Consider the following 15,921-nt stretch of genomic DNA (forward strand, 5'->3'; position numbering starts at 1 on the left):
CAGAAAGCAAATGAAAAGCCACGTTCGGCACCTAGTCTAGTCTTCTTGTCTTCTCACCAGCGTGGAGCTAAGTGATGCCACTAAGACGTGGGAGGGAGCCCCCGAGGCTCGAGGGCGGCACTCCTGAGACTCCGGGGCGTGTACAACCCCACTCATTATTACTGAGAGTGTCATGAGCGGAGATCTTCACAGGCACTGGGCCTTGCTTCATAGGCACCGGGCCTTGCTTCATGGGTAGAACCTCCGGATATGCTGGATGTTCTAGGCGTTCTGGATGGGGATCCTGTCCTACGTCTCCAGGCGCGTGGTGCCAGGCCTGGAGACGTGGGCGACCCGAAACGGGCCCTCCCACATGGGTGAGAGCTTGTGCAGCCCTTCCCTGGAGAGCACCCACCTCAGGGCAAGATCACCCACCTCGAGCGTCCTAGAGCGGACACTGCAATAGTGGTACCGCCACAGCGCCTAATGGTACCTCGCAGCTCGGAGCGAGGCTTCGCGACGGCGTTCCTCCCCCAGCACGAGGTCCATCCCTCGCATGGCGTCCTGCTGCGTTTCATCGAACGCCAAGACCCGCGCCGAGCGATGCCTGACCTCGTGTGGGAGAACCGTTTCTGCTCCATAGACGAGGAAGAACAGTGTCTCGCCTGTCGGCCTGGTGGCGGTGGTGCGGATGGACCACAACACGGACTGGAGCTCATCGTGCCAGGCCCTGCCGCATGCCTCGAGCTTCTTCTTGAAGGTCCTAGTCTTGAGACCCCTCAAGACTTCCACGTTGGCACGTTCGGCCTGGCCGTTGCTCCTGGGGTGCGCCACGGAGGCGTAGTAGATCTGCATTCCGAGGTTAGCACAATATGTTTTGAAGATATTGCTAGTGAACTGTGAGCCGTTGTCGGTGATGATGCGATTAGGGACCCCAAATCGGCTTACGAGGCCCTTGATGAACTTGACTGCTGACCCAGCTGAGATGGTGCGGACGGCTTCCACTTCCGCCCACTTGGTGAATTTGTCGATGGCGACGTAGAGGTAGCGGTAGCCTCCAGGCGCTCGAGGGAATGGGCCCAGGATATCCAGCCCCCAGACCATGAACGGCCATCAGAGCGGGATAGTATGGAGGTCCTGAGCCGGCTGGTGGATCTGCTTGGCGTGGAATTGGCAGGCCTCGGAGGATTTCACCAGCTCAGCCGCGTCGTTGAGTGCCATGGGCCAGTAGAACCCGCTGCGGAAAGCCTTGCTAACTAGGGTCGCGACGGCGAGTGGTGCCCGCAGTCTCCGCCATGTATGTCAGCCAGCAGCTCATTCGCCTGTTCCCTGGAAATGCATCATAGAGAAACATCATTCAGCCGCTTCCTGTATAGCTCCTGAATGCAGTACACCGTAGCCTGCCAGGCCACATGCTCCGTGTCTTCCTCCTTCTCTGGCAATGTGCCTTGCATCAGGTACGCCCTGAAATCCTCGATCCAGCACCCCTCCTGAGGCTCGAGTGCTAAGAGGAGGCACGCTCCTGAGGTCGGGCCGCAGGCGGGGGCTCCCGAGGCTGGTGGCTGGGGGAGCTCCTCCTGAGGTGGCGCCGGCTCCACAGGCGGAGGTGCTACTGAAGGTTTGAAGGGCTGGTCCTCGAAGATGCCAGGCTCTTGGAGTAGCCGCTTGGATACTCTTTTGGCGATGTCATCGGCCTCCTTGTTGGTGCCATGGGGCACATGTTGTAGCTCTAGGCCCAGGAACTGCTTCTCCATTTTGCGTACCTCCGCGAGGTATGCCTCCATGTGTTCATCCTTTGGCTCGTACACCTTGTTGGAGAAGTTGACGAGGAGCTGTGACTCTCCTTTGATGGTGAGGCGTTTCACCCCAAGGGCCACCGCAGCCTTGAGGCCGGCGATGAGGCCCTCGTATTCTCTGATGTTGTTGGAGACCTTCTCGCCCCGCTGGAAGCAGAGCTCCACGGCGTAGTAAAGTTTGTCCTGAGTGGGCGAGATGAGCATGACTCCAGCCCCCATGCCCTGGCGCGCGAACGCGCCATCGAAGTATATGACCCAGCCATCCGGTGCTTCACTCCCTGGTGAGAGGGATCGGTTCTCACCTGCTTCGAGCTCCGGGGTGTTGGTCCATTCTACCACAAAGTCGGTGAGTGCAACCCCCTTGATGACCCTAGTTGTGCTGAACTCCAGGTCAAACACTTGCAGCTCGATGTTCCATTCGACGACTCTTCCCGCAGCATTGGGGCTCCTGAGCACTCTCTCCAATGGGTAAGCTGAGACGACCTTGATGGGGTGACCCTGAAAGTAGTGGCGCAGCTTACGCGAGGCCACCAGGAATGCGAGCAAGAGCTTCTAAGGCATGGGGTATCGTGCTCTCGTATCTCGTTGCACTGTGCTGATGAAGTACACTGGGTGCTCGACAAGGGCGAGAGAGCTGACGGAGTTTTTGGCTCACGGGGGCTGAGGTGTTTCCTGTGGATCTCCAGCTCCTGGGGCTTGATGACTAGCCGGGGCAGCCACTGTCTTAGGAGCATCACCTTGGTGTTGTGCAACGTCATCCGGCTTGGTGGCTCCATTTGGCGGGCCCTTGACCCGTGGCTCCTCTCTGAGGGCCACCAGTGCTGCGCTGGCGGAGTGGGGTGTGGCAGACAGGTAGAGTACCAAGGGCGAGGCGCCACCATCACTGGCGGGCTGTTCAAGTATCTCTTGAGGTCTTGAAATGCCAGGTTGGCCTCGGGGGTCCACTTGAACGGACCCTTCTTCTTCATCAGCTTGAAGAACGGCAAGGTGCGCTCCCCCAATTTGGAGATGAAGCGCCCCAACAAAGTCACGCAGCCTGCAAGCTTATGCATCTCCTTAAGGTTTTGCGGTGGGCTCATGTCTTCGATTGCCTTGACCTTCTCCGGGTTGGCCTCGATCCCTCTGTGGGACACGAGGAAGCCCAGCAGCTTCCCGGAAGGGACACCAAACACGCACTTCTCCGGATTGAGCCGCAAGTCCACCTGGCGCAGGCTCGCGAAGGTCTCCTCCAGGTCCTGAATCAAAGTTCTCGCCTCCCGAGATTTCACCACAATGTCATCGACTCATGTCTACTACACAACCTTCTTCTTGTAGACGTTGTTGGGCCTCCAAGTGCAGAGGTTTGTAGGACAGTAGCAAATTTCCCTCAAGTGGATGACCAAAGGTTTATCATTCCGTACGAGGCGTAGGATGAAGATGGTCTCTCTCAAGCAACCCTGCAACCAAATAACAAAGAGTCTCTTGTGTCCCCAACACACCCAATACAATGGTAAATTGTATAGGTGCACTAGTTCGGCGAAGAGATAGTGAAACAAGTGGTATATGGACAGTAGATAAAGGTATTTGTAATCTGAAATAATAAAAACAGCAAGGTAGCAAGTGATAAAAGTGAGCGTAAACGGTATTGCAATGTGTTGAAACAAGGCCTAGGGTTCATACTTTCGCTAGTGTAAGTCCTCTCAACAATACTAACATAATTGGATCATAAAACTATCCCTCAACAAGCAACAAAGAGTCACTCCAAAGTCACTAATAGCAGAGAACGAACGAAGAGATTATGGTAGGGTACGAAACCACCTCAAAGTTATTCTTTCCAATCAATCCGTTGGGCTATTCCTAGAAGTGTCACAAACAGCCCTAGAGTTCGTACTAGAATAACACCTTAAGACACAAATCAACCAAAACCCTAATGTCACCTAGATACTCCAATGTCACCTCAAGTATCCGTGGGTATGATTATACGATATGCATCACACAATCTCAGATTCATCTATTCAACCAACACAAAGGACCTCAAAGAGTGCCCCAAAGTTCTACCGGAGAATCACGACGAAAACGTGTGCCAACCCCTATGCATAGGTTCATGGGCGGAACCCGCAAGTTGATCACCAAAACATACATCAAGTGAATCACGTGATATCCCATTGTCACCACAGATATCCACGGCAAGACAAACATCAAGTGTTCTCAAATCTTTAAAGACTCAATCCGATAAGATAACTTCAAAGGGGAAACTCAATTCATTACAAGAGAGAAGAGGGGGAGGAGAAACATAAGATCCAACTATAATAGCAAAGCTCGTGATACATCAAGATCGTGCCAAATCAAGAACACGAGAGAGAGAGAGATCAAACTCATAGCTACTGGTACATACCCTCAGTCCCGAGGGAGAACTACTCCCTCCTCGTCATGGAGAGCACTGGGATGATGAAGATGGCCACCGGAGAAGGATTGCCCCCTCCGGCAGGGTGCTGGAACGGGTCTAGATTGGCTTTTGGTGGGTACGGAGGCTTCTGGCGGTGGAACTCCCGATATATTCTCCGTTCTGGAAGTTTTAGGTCACGTAGGTATATATGGGTGCAGGAGGTACGTCAGGGGAGCCACGAGGGCCCCACGAGATAGGGGGCGCGCCCCCACCCTCGTGGGCAGCTCCCGTATCTTCTGACGTGGGGTCCAAGTCCATCAGGTGTGTTTCCTTCCAAAAAGAACTTCTCCAGTTGATTTCGTTCTGTTTCGACTCCGTCTGATATTCCTTTTCTTCAAAACACTGAAATAGGCATAAAACAGCAAATCTGGGCTGGGCCTCCGGTTAATAGGTTAGTCCCAAAAATAATATAAAAGTGGAAAATAAAGCCCAATATTGGCCAAAACAGTAGATAATATAGCATGGAGCAATCAAAAATTATAGATACGTTGGAGACGTATCAAGCATCCCCAAGCTTAATTCCTGCTCGTCCTCGAGTAGGTAAATGATAAAAAAGAATTTTTGATGCAGAGTGCTACTTGGCATAATTTCAATGTAATTCTTCTTACTTGTGATATGAATATTCAGATCAAAAAGATTCAAGACAAAACTTCATATTGACATAAAAATAATAATACTTCAAGCATACTAACAAAGCAATCATGTCTTCTCAAAATAACATGGCCAAAGAAAGCTATCCCTACAAAATCATATAGTCTGGCTATGCTCCATCTTCACCACACAAAATATTTAAATCATGCACAACCCCGATGACAAGCCAAGCAATTGTTTCATACTCTAACTTTTTCAATCTTCACGCAATACATGAGCGTGAGCCATGGACATAGCACTATAGGTGGAATAGAATGGTGGTTGTGGAGAAGACAAAAAGGAGAAGATAGTCTCACATCAACTAGGCGTATCAATGGGCTATGGAGATGCCCATCAATAGATATTAATGTGAGTGAGTAGGGATTGCCATGCAACGGATGCACTAGAGCTATAAGTGTATGAAAGCTCAACAAAAGAAACTAGTGGGTGTGCAACCAACTCGCTTGCTCACGAAGACCTAGGGCATTTTGAGGAAGCCCATCATTGGAATATACAAGCCAAGTTCTATAAAGAAAGATTCCCACTAGTATATGAAAGTGACAACATAGGAGACTCTCTATCATGAAGATCATGGTGCTACTTTGAAGCACAAGTGTGGTAAAAGGATAGTAGCATTGTCCCTTTTTTTGGCCTTTTTTTATTTGGCCTTTCTTTCCTTTTTTTTTGGGGGGGGGACAACGCTCTATTGAATGATGATCATCACACTTCTATTTATTTACAACTCAATGATTACAACTCGATACTAGAACAAAGTATGACTCTATATGAATGCCTCCGGCGGTGTACCGGGATATGCAATGAATCAAGAGTGACAAGTATGAAGAAATTATGAACAGTGGCTTTGCCACAAATACTATGTCAACTACATGATCATGCTAAGCAATATGACAATGATGAATGTGTCATGATGAATGGAATGGTGGAAAGTTGCATGGCAATGTATCTAGGAATGGCTTTGGAAATGCCATAATAGGTAGATATGGTGGCTGTTTTGAGGAAGGTATAGGGTGGGTTTATGGTACCGGCGAAAGGTGCACGGTACTAGAGAGGCTAGCAAGAGTGGAAGGGTGAGAGTGCGTATAATCCATGGACTCAACATTAGTCATAAAGAACTCATATACTTATTGAAAAAATCTACAATTTATCAAAGCAAAGTACTACACGCATGCTCCTAGGGGGATAGATTGGTAGGAAAAGACCATAGCTTGTCCCCGACCGCCACTCATAAGGAAGACAATCAATAAATAAATCATGCTCCGACTTCATCACATAATGGTTCACCATACATGCATGCTACGGGAATCACAATCTTCAACACAAGTATTTCTCAAATTCACAACTACTCAACTAGCATGACTCTAATATCACCATCTCCATATCTCAAAACAATTATCAAGTATCAAACTTCTCATAGTATTCAACACACTCATAAGAGAATTTTATTATTCTTGAATACCTAGCATATTAGGATTTTAAGCAAATTACCATGCTATTTAAGACTCTCAAAATAATATAAGTGAAGCATGAGAGTTCATCTATTTCTTCAAAATAAAACTACCACCATGCTCTAAAAGATATAAGTGAAGCACTAGAGCAAATGACAAACTACTCCGAAAGATATAAGTGAAGATCAATGAGTAGTCGAATAATTATGCAACTATGTGAAGACTCTCTAACATTTAATAATTTCAGATCTTGGTATTCTATTCAAACAGCAAGAAAAGCAAAATAAAATGACATCTAAGAATGGCAAACATCATGTGAAGAAGCAAAAACTAAGGATCAACCGACACTAACCGATAGTTGTTGAAGAAGAAAGGTGGGATGCCAACCGGGGCATCCCCAAGCTTAGATGCTTGAGACTTCTTGGAATACTATCTTGGGGTGCCTTGGGCATCCCCAAGCTTGAGCTTTTGTGTCTCCTTAATTCCTCTCATATCACGGTCTCCCTAAATCTCAAAAGCTTCATCCACACAAAACTCAACAAGGACTCGTGAGATAAGTTAGTATAAACCATTGCCAAAACCTTATCATACTCTACTGTAGCAAATAACTAAAATTATTATTCAACATTGCATACTAAATGCCTCTGCATATTTAATAGTCCTATCCTCAAATAGAATCATTAAAGAAGCAAACATATGCAAACAATGCAAACATAACAGCAATCTGCCTAAACAGGATAGTCTGTAAAGAATGCTATAACATCCATACTTCCCTAACTCCAAAAATTATGAAAGAAAATTCCCACTGTAGTAAATTTATCATATCTTACTATGCAAAAGGTTTCAACATTTTATCACATTCTGACTTTTCTAGGGAATTATTGCAACAGCGGTAAACTTTCTGTTTTCAAACAGCAACATGTATACTTGTAACATAGGCATAGTAAAGGCTATCAATGCCACTTTTATTGAAATAAAAGATGCAAAACATTGTTCTAAATAATATCAAGCAAATACTAACAAAATAAATTGACGCTCCAAGCAAAACACATATCATGTGGCGAATAAAAATATAGCTCCAAGTAAAGTTACCGATGAACAAAGACGAAAGAGGGGATGCCTTCGGGGGCATCCCCAAGCTTAGGCTCTTGGCTATCCTTGAATATTACCTTGGGGTGCCATGGGCATCCCCAAGATTAGGCTCTTTACACTCCTTATTCCATAGTCCATCGAATCCTTACCCAAAACTTGAAAACTTCACAACACAAAACTTAAAGTAGAAAACTCGTAAGCTCCGTTAGTATAAGAAAGTGAATCACCACTTAAAGGTACTGTAATGAACTCATTATTTATTTATATTGGTGTTAAACCTACTGTATTCCAACTTATCTATGGTTTATAAACTATTTTACTAGCCATAGATTCATCAAAATAAGTAAACAACACATGAAAAACAGAATCTGTCAAAAACAGAACAGTCTGTAGTAATCTGGATCAAACGTATACTTATGGAACTCATAAAATTCTCAAATAAATTTCTGGACCTGAGGAATTTATCTATTAATCATCTGCAAAAATAATTAACTAAATATCACTCTCCAAATAAAAATGGCAGCAATTCTCGTGAGCGCTAAAGTTTCTGTTTTTTACAGCATGATCAACAAGACTCTCCCCAAGTCTTCCCAAAGGTTCTACTTGGCACAAACACTAATTAAAAGCATAAAACCACATCTAAACAGAGGCTAGATGAATTATTTATTACTAAACAGGAACAAAAAGCAAGTAACCAAAATAAAGTTGGGTTGCCTCCCAACAAGCGCTATCGTTTAACGCCCCTAGCTAGGCATGTTGATTTCAATGATGCTCACATAAAGGATAAGAATTGTAACATAAAGAGAGCATCAAAGAATATGACTAGCAAATTTAAGTCTAACATACTTCCTATGCATAGGGACTTTGTGAGCAAACAACTTATGGGAACAAGAATCAACTTGCATAGGAAGGTAAAACAAGCATAACTTCAAAACTTTACGCACATAGAGAGGAAACTTGATATTATTGCAATTCCTACAAGCATATGTTCCTCCCTCATAATAATTTTCAGTAGAATCATGAATGAATTCAACAATATAACCAGAACCTAAAGCATTCTTTTCATGATCTACAAGCATAGAATTTTTACTACTCTCCACATAAGCAAATTTCTTCTCAGTCGGAATAGTGGGAGTATCATAAGAGACTTGAATACTGTAAATTGTTTCCACATTAAAAGAGTAATGTTCAGAGAAGGGGTAATCATAACCATGACAATTTTTATAAATATAATCACTACTTTTTATAGCATAAGTATCATCACAATAATCATCATAAGTACGAGGCATGCTATCATCATTATAAACTTGCATATCAAAACTGGGGAGACTAAAAATATCATCTTCATTAACCATAGCTTCCCCAAGCTAGCAAATATATTCTCAAATATGTCATCCTCAACAAACATAGCTTCCCCAAGCTTGGGCCTTTTCATATCATAAGCATAATCACTCTCATCATTAATAGTATAGATAGCATCGATAGTATAGCAATTATTATATTCTTCCAAGCAAGTACCAAAAAGATTTTCAAGATCATAAGAAGTATCATTATCTTCCTCAATTATATTTTCATGAGGCACAATAGTAATAGGAGCAGCATTATTCGGGAGATATATCTTTTTACCTCTCTTCCTTTTTCTTTTCTTCTTCTTCACCACATCATGTGTGGGTTCAATCCTCTTTTTGGAGCTCCTTATTAATGAGATTGGTTGAATAGGAGGCTCCTCCTCGTTGCCTGATTCATCATAAGAAATAACAGGAGGATATTGGGAAGTCTCTTCCCTTTCATTAGTATTCTCTTCATCTTCTAATTGTTTTCTTTTCTTTATGTAGTTGGCAATATAAGGATTATCAATGCAATTCACCGCACAATACATATAAATTTTCTCTAGATCAAAATCAAGAACTCTATCAAGATTAAACTTTGGAATACCCTCAGTTATACGTTTCATTTCTTCATAACCCAAAAGAAGGCTAAGCTCTTTATGATGCTCAAGGGTAATCAAATTATCACAATGTTTGGACATGACTTGATCATGAAACAAATAGCACTGGAGCTTTAAATGACCATGTTCATTGCAAAGTTCACAAGGGGCACGAAAAATATTGAATCTTTCAGCACACTCATCTAGGATTTCTTGCAACGATTTGGTTTCTAAGTACTTATGCCTCTTGCAATATCTATCTTCCCTATTTGGTGTGTACTTGCAAACCCAGTCTACTCCACAAAAATTGACATGTTTATAGGAGGCATTTTCATCATAACTAGTGCAATCATCATTAGCATCATGGATATTCAAAGAATTCATACTAACAACATTGCAATCATGCTCATCATTCAAATATTTAGTGCCAAACATTTTATAGATTTCTTCTTCTAGCACTTGAGCACAATTATCCTTTCCATCATACTTGCGAAAGATATTAAAAAGGTGAAGCGTATGAGACATACTCAATTCCATTTTTTTATAGTTTTCTTTTATAAACTAAACTAGTGATAAAACAAGAAACTAGAAGACTCGATTGCAAGATCTAAAGATATACCTTCAAGCGCTAACCTCCCCGGCAACGGCGCCAGAAAAGAGCTTGATGTCTACTACACAACCTTCTTCTTGTAGACGTTGTTGGGCCTCCAAGTGCAGAGGTTTGTAGGACAGCAGCAAATTTCCCTCAAGTGGATGACCAAAGGTTTATCAATCTGTAGGAGGCGTAGGATGAAGATGGTCTCTCTCAAGCAACCCTGCAACCAAATAACAAAGAGTCTCTTGTGTCCCCAACACACCCAATACAATGGTAAATTGTATAGGTGCACTAGTTCGGCGAAGAGATAGTGAAACAAGTGGTATATGGATAGTAGATAAAGGTATTTGTAATCTGAAATAATAAAAACAGCAAGGTAGCAAGTGATAAAAGTGAGCGTAAACGGTATTGCAATGTGTTGAAACAAGGCCTAGGGTTCATACTTTCGCTAGTGTAAGTCCTCTCAACAATACTAACATAATTGAATCATAAAACTATCCCTCAACATGCAACAAAGAGTCACTCCAAAGTCACTAATAGCGGAGGACAAACGAAGAGATTATGGTAGGGTACGAAACCACCTCAAAGTTATTCTTTCCAATCAATCCGTTGGGCTATTCCTATAAGTGTCACAAACAGCCCTAGAGTTCGTACTAGAATAACACCTTAAGACACAAATCAACCAAAACCCTAATGTCACCTAGATACTCCAATGTCACCTCAAGTATCCGTGTGTATGATTATACGATATGCATCACACAATCTCAGATTCATCTATTCAACCAACACAAAGGACCTGAAAGAGTGCCCCAAAGTTTTACCGGAGAATCACGACGAAAACGTGTGCCAACCCCTATGCATAGGTTCATGGGCGGAACCCGCAAGTTGATCACCAAAACATACATCAAGTGAATCACGTGATATCCCATTGTCACCACAGATATCCACGGCAATACATACATCAAGTGTTCTTAAATCTTTAAAAACTCAATCCGATAAGATAACTTCAAAGGGGAAACTCAATTCATTACAAGAGAGAAGAGGGGGAGGAGAAACATAAGATCCAACTATAATAGCAAAGCTCGCGATACATCAAGATCGTGCCAAATCAAGAACACGAGAGAGAGAGATCAAACACATAGCTACTGGTACATACCCTCAACCCCGAGGGAGAACTACTCCCTCCTCGTCATGGAGAGCACCGGGATGATGAAGATGGCCACCGGAGAAGGATTTCCCCCTCCGGCAGGGTGCTGGAATGGGTCTATATTGGCTTTCGGTGGCTACGGAGGCTTCTGGCGGCGGAACTCCCGATCTATTCTCCGTTCTGGAAGTTTTAGGTCATGTAGGTATATATGGGTGCAGGAGGTACGTCAGGGGAGCCACGAGGGCCCCACGAGACAGGGGGCGCCCCCTAGGGGGGTGGGCGCGCCCCCCACCCTCATGGGCAGCTCCAGTGTCTTCTAACGTGGGGTCCAAGTCCATGAGGTGTGTTTCCTTCCAAAAATAACTTCTCCAGTTGATTTCGTTCCGTTTCGACTCCGTCTGATATTCCTTTTCTTCAAAACACTAAAATAGGCATAAAACCGCAAATCTGGGCTGGGCCTCCGGTTAATAGGTTAGTCCCAAAAATAATATAAAAGTGGAAAATAAAGCCCAATATTGGCCAAAACAGCAGATAATATAGCATGGAGCAATCAAAAATTATAGATACGTTGGAGACGTATCATCGACATAGGCCTCAGCATTTCTCCCGAGCTGCCGCCCCAAGGCGATGTGCATCAGCCGCTGGAAGGTCGCTCCTGCATTGCGTAGTCCGAATGGCATGCAAGTGTAGCAGTATACCCCGCATGGGGTCAAGAAAGCCGTTTTCGCCACATCTTCCACCGCCATCTTGATCTGGTGGTAGGCTGAAAACGCATCCAGGAAACACAGTAGATCACACTCCACGGTGGAGTCAACAATCTGGTCGATGCGCGGCAGCGGGAATGGGTCTTGAGGGCAAGCCTTGTTGAGGTTGGTGAAGTCGACACACATGCGTTCCTTCCCTCCTTTCTTTGGCACGACGACCGGGTTCACCAGCCACTCTGGGTACTGGACCTCGCGAATGACACCTGCTGCTTCCAGCTTGCGGGTTTCCTGAATGATGAAAGACTTCTTCTCTGTGGATTGTCGCCTCGCCTTTTTCTTCATAGGGCGCTCATTGGGGCACACCTCAGATGATGCTCGATCACTCCTCTCGGGACCCCAACTAGCTGCTTGGGCTCCCAGGCGAATACTTCCTTGTTCGCCCGCAAGAAGTCCACCAACTCCCTTTCTTGATCTGGGGCGAGGTCGGCACCTATAGTAAAGGTGGCGCCAGAGGTCCCGTCCTCGTCGACCGGTATCTGCTTCGTCTTGGCTTGACCTTGAGTGAATAGCTACTTCTTCTTGGTCGGCCCAGCCCCCTTGGCCCTGGGCATGGCCTTGCCGGCCAGGCAAGCTACCGCCGTGGCCATGAAGGCAAGTTTGAGGGCCGCCAAGGTTTCCTTGGTGTCTCCAGCCATGGTGAGGACGCCCTTGCTACCTAGAATCTTCATGAGGTTGTAGGCAGGATGGGTAGCCGCCATGAACTGAGCCAGCACCGGGTACCCGAGGATGGCGTTGTACGGTAAGCCGATGCGGGCGATGTCGAACTCGATTAGCTCGGTGTGGTAGTTGTCGCATGTGCCGAAGGTCACGTGCAGACGGATCTTCCCCAGGGGGTTGGAGGAGCTGCTTCCAACTCCAGAGAAGGGCTTGCTGGGGCGGAGCCGCTCCAGCGGCACATGAAGGAGACTAAAAGCCTCCATGGAGAGCACGTCGATGAGGGTCTTGGCGGCCACGCTGCAGATGGTGGGCGTGCAAAGCATCGTGAGCACGCCTGAACCTATGGTGGTGACTGGGTGATCCCCCGAGTCGAAGGTCAGGTCGGCCTTAGGCGCCGCCCAACCCGGGGAGCCCCGTGCCGCGTGGAGGCGACGCCGATCTGGCGAAAGAATGGCTTGGTGTGACGGTCCGAGGACGGCGCCTACGATCCACCGAGGAAAACCACAACGACGGGGGGTGCTGGTCCCCCAAAGCGCGCGATGAAGAGGTCGCGCAGCTCCTCCCAGGAGGCCACAGAAGATTCCGGTAGATGGAGGAGCCGGGCGCGCGGCACGCCAGCGAGGGCCATTTGGAGCCAGTTGGCCATGACTTTACCGGCGCCCCCGGCCTCCAGGACGGCCTCCTCGTATGCCAGCAGGAAGGCTGCCAAATCCGCCGCACCATCGTAGCGGGGCGGCATCTCCGGCTTGAACTTGTGCAGCCACCGCACCCACCGCAAGGCGAGGGTGAAAGCCCGGAGCCCCACGACACTGTGGAGGGTGCCCGTCGATCCAGTCGGAGAAGTGGCGGCGTCCATGAGAGCCGGTCGGAGCGGCGAGGCCGTCGGGGGCAAGCTTCGGCGCACCCCTACCTGGCGCGCCAAATGTCGGGTTCCGGCAAAACCCTTGAGGTTTGAACACTTAGGTGCGCACAAAGATATCCCCCCTCTAGCTCGCACATGTCATGATCTCACGGCCTAGCTCGACGAACCCAAAGAACAAGAGACACAAGTGTTTATACTGGTTAGGGCCACCAATGCGGTGTAATACCCTACTCCAGTGTGGTGTGGTGGATTGGCTCTTGGGCTGAGGATGAACAGTTACCAGGGAAGAACAGCCTCCCGAGGAGAGGTGCTCTTGTGCTTGGTGAGTGTGGTGGTGGAATGGATCTGGTCCCAAGGGGTTCTCTCTAGATGAGCCCATGAGATCCCCCCTACTGTGGTGGCTAGTCCAATATATATAGAGGCCCGGGTCCTCTTCCCAAATATTAGGCGGGAAGGGATCCCACAACGGCCAATTCGAAGGGGGAAAGCTAGTACAAGCTATCCTGACAAAAGTAGTCTTCGCGTGCCAAAGGCTCTGGTGGTGACGCCGTCTTGGGCTCCACCATGACCTTCGTCCTGCTGTCCTGCTGGTCTTGGTCTTGTTGCACCGATATGGAAACCTTTGCGTGATGCCTCAGGACTCCTCGCCTGCGCTTGCCCCTTTAGCACCAAAGAGGAAATGAGGACACTATGCGCACTGGCGCCGACCGGGCGCCCGCCTGGCTCCAGTCGTCATGGGTTGCGTCACAAGAACCTCGCAAGGTGTCCCTTGCCTTGAACTCTCCGCCCCTCGCGAGCCGGCCTGGTGAGGCCGCCCTTGAGGAGGTCTTGCGTCGTCCGCCTCGCGAGGCTTGGCTCCTCGCGAGGGTCATGAGTGTTTGCTGGTGAAGATGGGCCGTACAGGGCCGCTGGTGGAGCCACGTCGCGGGCCGCAGGCAGGCAAGTCTGGGGACCCACGTTCCCATCCCACAACAGCCAATTCAAAGGGGGGCATCTAGTACAAGCTATCCTGACAAAAGTAGTCTTCGCCTGCCAAAGGCTCTGGTGGTGACGCTATCTTGGGCTCCACGGTGACCTTCGTCCTACTGTCCTGCTGGTCTTGGTCTTGTTGCACCGATATGGAAACCTTTGCCTGATGCCTCGGAACTCCTCGCCTGCACTTGCCCCTTTAGCACCAAAGAGGAAATGAGGACATTTCACACACCAGCGCCCGCCTTGCTCCAGTCGTCATGGCTTGCGTCACAGGAACCTCGCGAGGTGTCCCTTGCCTTGATCTCTCCGCCCCTCGCGAGCCGACCTGGTGAGGCCGCCCCTGAGGAGGTCTTGCGTCATCCGCCTCACGAGGCTTGGCCCCTCGCGAGGGTCTTGAGTGTTTGCTGGTGAAGATGGGCCATACAGGGCAGCTGGTGAAGCCACGCTGTGGGCCATAGGCAGGCAAGTCTGGGGACCCCCGTTCCTAGAACACCGACAAGATGCACTTAGTATCTAGGAGATTCATGGATGGATATACATGTTGGACTAGACACGGTGAAAAGGAGGTCATGGATGAAGATACCCAAGGCAACGAGATATCAAACCCCGATCAGTGTCACATGGATGTTGAATCTAACATCGGGGCAGAGGCGTCACGCTACCAATGGAACACCGGAAAGCCGAAACGCCCATTGGAAAACCAAGACGTCCACGCAGATGAAGATGATCTTGATATGCCAGATTTTGCGGCTATGATTGCAGATTTTGAGGGCCCAGAAAAGGATATGATTGGGTACAAGGATCTGCCAACCATTGATGCAGACTCCAAGAAAGAATTATATCCAGGTTGCAAAAAGAAATATTCCAGGTTGAGTGCCACCCTGGCGCTTCTCAGATTTAAAGCAGCAAATGGTCTATCAAACAAGGGCTTCACAGAGATCTTAGGTATTTTAAAATATATTCTTCCGGAAGATAATGTGCTCCTCAGAAGCACGAATGAAGCGAAGAAAATTGTTTGCTCATTGGAACTTGAAGTACAGAAGATACACGCTTGTGTGAATGATTGTATATTGTACCGTGGTGAGTACAAAGATTTCCGTGCATGTCCCACATGCAAACATGCACAATACAAGAGCAGGAGAGCAAAGGACAAGTACAAATTAGATGACGAGATCAAGACAGGAATCCAGTTCAAGGTTGTTTGGTACTTACCTTATTCCAAGGTTGAGGCATTTGTTTGCAAACCCGAGAGAGGCAAAGAGGTTGCGGTGGCATCATGATGAGCGAATTGCAGATAGGTTTATGAGGCACCTGAAAGATGGGGCTCAATGGGAATTAATCGAAAACAAGTTTGAAAATTTTGCCAAGGATCCTAGAAGTATAAGGCTCGAGCAGTGTACTGACGGGATGCATCCTTTTGGCGATATGAGCACCAATCACAGCACATGGCCGGTGCTTCTATGCATATATAACCTAGCTCCTTGGTTGTGTATGAAGAAAAAATACATTATGATGTCAATGATTATCCAAGGCCTGAAGCAACCTGGAAATGACATCGACATTTACTTTTAGCTACTGGTAGAAGAATTGCTGACAGTGTGGATAGATG

This window comes from Triticum urartu, chromosome 2 (assembly GCF_003073215.2).
Source record: "Triticum urartu cultivar G1812 chromosome 2, Tu2.1, whole genome shotgun sequence".
Classification (NCBI taxonomy): Eukaryota; Viridiplantae; Streptophyta; class Magnoliopsida; order Poales; family Poaceae; genus Triticum; species Triticum urartu.